We start from the raw sequence: 4,024 nt of genomic DNA, 5'->3' as shown, positions 1-4,024 counted from the left end.
GCGGCCCCGGGTGCCCTCATACTAGCGGAAGTGACCTGCGGCGAGAGCCAATAGGCGTGCAGCTCTGACCTCCAGGCGCAGAGAGGATACATTTTCCGTATACGCCGCCCGGGCGAAGGCCTTGGACCAGAACACTTTCGCCCTCCTCGAATGCTCTCCACGGCCACCTTTTTCCGACGGCTTGGCCCTTTGGAGCAACGTTCTATACGTCTCTCCAGATCTCACTTTAGCATAGTCAGGTGAGTGGGGGGCTTCCAAGACAGCAACAGCTCGGTTGGCATTTGCCCCGTTGTTGTGGTCGGGGTGTTCCGGTACCTGAACAGAAACAGGTATATGCGGGGCTGTAGGGTCTTACTGATACCCGATTAGTTTTTGTCGAGAAACTGTCGCATAAGATCCCGTTTGACCATCTGGATGCATCTCTCGGTGCTTCCATTTGACACAGCGTGGTACGGAGGTGTCCTGGTATGCCGGAATTCGTTCTTGAGCAGAAATTCTGAAGTTTCTCCCAGTCAACTGCGGCCCATTGCCCGTAACGGCCTCCTCCGGAAGGACATACGACGCGAACACACTCTGCAGCTTTTCGATAGCATTTTTTGTAGTTGTTAAATTCATCACGAACAGTTCAACCCATTTGAGTGCGCATCCACCAGCACAAAAAGGCATTGGTTTGTGAATGCAAAATCCAGGTGAATTCGTTGCCTTCTGCGGCTCGGCCAATCCCAAGTTTGTAGAGGAGCCTTCGGTGAAACGTTTTGCGTCAACTGACACGTACAACAACATTTAACAACACCTTAAATGTCTTGGGTTAACTGAAGCAACCAGACATAGCTACGCGCGAGCTTTTCATACGCGTAATTCCGGGGTGACCTTGGTGGCAAAGTGCCAACACTTGTTTGCGCAAGCAGCGAGGAATTATCACACGATTTCCCCCCCTGACGCACTGCTGATCTACGGACAGTTCATGCCAACGATCAAAATACGGGGACAATCCGCTGTCAGTTACATGCGTAGGCTAGCCAACCCTCCTGTACAGCAACACTTTCGATAGCACATAATCTGTACTCGTTCCCTTCCTGATCGCACAACAGACAAGGGAAGTTCATTCACAACTGAGAAGAATCTTACGTAATCTGAGGCATCGCGATTATTGGACAACGCCAACCGCGAAAGCGCGTCAGCGTTTTCCACATTGCTGCATTTACAATAAACTGATTTGTAATCGTACGCCGCTAACAACAAAGCCCCAGCGTTGATTGCGTGCTGCTGCCATTACAGGAACGGGCTTGCATGGTGCCAGAATGCTAGCTAATGGCTGGTGATCGGAATAAATGACAAAACTACGCCCAAACAGGTAGTTCTGAAACTCCTTCAGCTCAAAGACCATGGCAACTGCCTCTTTTTCAATGTGAGCATAACCTTGCACTGCTTTTCTCAGTGCCCTAGATGCATATGTAACTGGCTTTTCCTCACTACGAATCTCATGAAACAGAATGGCGCCAACGCCATACATAGATGCGTCGCATACAAGCCCTATTTCTTTGGTTTCGTCGTAGTATGTCCAAACCTTTTCTTTCGTTAGCCACGTTTTACTTTGCTGAAACACTTGCTCTGCCTCACATGACCACTTAAAGTCTTTGCCTTGGTTTGCAGTACACCCCTGTACTTAGATTTAGGTGCACGTTAAAGAACCCCAGGTGGTCAAAATTTCCGGAGTCCTCCACTACGGCGTGCCTCATGATCAGAAAGTGGTTTTGGCACGTAAAATCCCATAATTTTTTTTGTTTGCAGCGTCTACAGTGTGGTTTAGCCTTGCGGCCATGTTGAGAACAAACTTTCCATAAAAGTTAATCAACCCCAGGTAGGCTCGCAACAGTGCCTCATTCTTTGGTGCAGGCGCGTGCGATATATCCTTCACTTTTTCATCTACCCCTTTTCGTCAAGAACGTGTTGCCAGTACGAGAGAGACATTGGAAAGAACTTACTTTTCTTTTTTCAATCGGATACCTCAGTCCTGAAACCTGAACAGCACACTTTCCGCTTTCTGAAAACATTCGTCAAAGGTAGCTCCTGTTATCAGCATGTCGTCCAGATAGCACGCTACCCGATCCAGTCCTTTTAACACGTCATTCATGAGCCCAAGTGTGTGTTGATCAGGACTAGCGACTACGGCCGCGGATGCAATTCCAGCTGCTGATATGCGGTAGACAAGACAAGCACAGTGAAAATTCTTACAAGCAAATCCTCTATGACAGAAAGAGGGTAATTATCCGTTCCAAGGCATGGATTTAGCGTCACGTTAAAATCACCACACACCCCGACCATATTGTTCGGTTTAGGTACGACCACTAGTGGGGTCGCCGAATCACTCCGCTGAACAGGTACTAATACTCCTGTCTTCACGAGATTCTGCAATTCCGAAGACATTGCTTCGTGAACCGCAAACTGCACCAATCACGCGTTGCAAAAGACGGGCGTACTACCCTCTTTCCCCACTAATTTAATTGCACTGTTCTTGATTAGGCCCAACGTAGGTTTAAAAAGCCTAGTATACTTTTGAAGCAACATCGCCACATTGCCCAAGCCAACCCCGTGCACACTAGACCAATCTAACTTAAGTGCCGCCAGCCAGCCAGTCCCGTCCCAACAGCACAGTGTTGGTATTCTCATTTGTCTTGACAATTAACGGAAGCTGCTTGTGCTGACCGTTGTGCGCTAGCGAAACGGTTAGCGTCCCTGTTACCGAGAGCGGACTGCCTCCGTAAGTTTTTAGCTTAAGATTTCATGGCTCTTTGGGTAGGTTGGGCCAGTATTTCTTGTACAGTGGCTCTGGTATAATCGATACAGATGCCCGCGTGTCAGTCTGCATGCGAACACTTTTCTGCTTTAGCTACAGAGAAATTTCGTTAAAGTTCCATGCGTTTCTCACAGGAATCGATATTGTGCAGCACAAGTTCACCTGCGTCATTGTCCTTATCTATCCCATTCGCACAGAGTCTCTACTTTTGCACATCCTCGCTAAGTGTCCAACACGTTTACATAACCGACAACGATGTTTGCGAAATTCGCAGGTAGACGCTTCATGCTCTGAGCCACATCGGAAACAGTACGGTGCTTCCATCGCCCTTTCTCCATCGGATACCGTAGCACTTTCTTCTCCCCAGTGCAGTGGTTGTTTCCCGCTGTCTGGCTTGCGGTGAAGAGTACATTCGGTTCCTAGCCCCACGCTAGGCTGAGAATCCTGGCTTTCCTTGTGGGTCAACTACTCGATACTCCTTGTGATCTAGCAGGCAGTTTTAAACGTCAACTTGCTCTTCTTCAGCAACTGTGCTTGAGTGGCTCTGTCACAAAGCCCGGCCACAAAACGGTCGCGAAGAGCCTCGTCCAGAAACGCCCTGACGTCGCAGGAGGCCGCTAACCACTTCAGCTCTACCGCGAAAGTTGCCACCGTTTCGCCTTCTTGCTGGAAACGACGATTAAATTTGAAACGCTCTGCAGTTACAGATGATCTTGGTACGTATTGCTCTTGCAGGATTCGCACTAACTGTGTGTTTTCGAGTTTTTTCGGTTGCAGCAAAGTTTTTAGAGTTTGGTGAGCTTTCTTGCCTATTACCGTTATGAACACCGACACCTTCAGGTCGTCGCTCACCTCAAAGGCCTTCAGTAAATGGTTGAACCTCTCCACGTAGGACTCGAAACCTTCGCCGCTGTCCTCGATGAACTGATCGAACTATCTATTCGTCGCCATCCTGCTAGTCTCCTCGCAGCACGCTCCGGAACCGCTGCTAGTGGTCCTTGCAGTCCGACGGAATTCTGATCCCATCTTCGTCGCCAGTATGTTGTAGCCGTGAGCAACGAGGCATAGCCAAGGTGACGATCAGCGTAACGGTTTATTAGCACGTGAGTGCTGAGCAGTAAAGGACACGGAGCGCCCTGCTCACACCGTTTATATAGCGGTGAGCGATGCGCTATCATTGGGACGTCACACGCGCTTCGCATGACACCCTAGTTTTTTTTTTATCTG

General features: G+C 49.1%; 1 pseudogene; it reads right to left on the bottom strand.

The window, feature by feature from the left end:
* Window positions 1–235: 235 nt before the first annotated feature.
* Window positions 236–3,748, bottom strand: LOC142583718 (uncharacterized; annotated as a pseudogene).
* Window positions 3,749–4,024: the final 276 nt, after the last annotated feature.

This window comes from Dermacentor variabilis, chromosome 5 (genome assembly GCF_050947875.1).
Source record: "Dermacentor variabilis isolate Ectoservices chromosome 5, ASM5094787v1, whole genome shotgun sequence".
Classification (NCBI taxonomy): Eukaryota; Metazoa; Arthropoda; class Arachnida; order Ixodida; family Ixodidae; genus Dermacentor; species Dermacentor variabilis.
The sequence above is the reverse complement of the archived record's forward strand: the minus strand, read 5'-3'. Positions and strand labels throughout refer to the sequence as shown.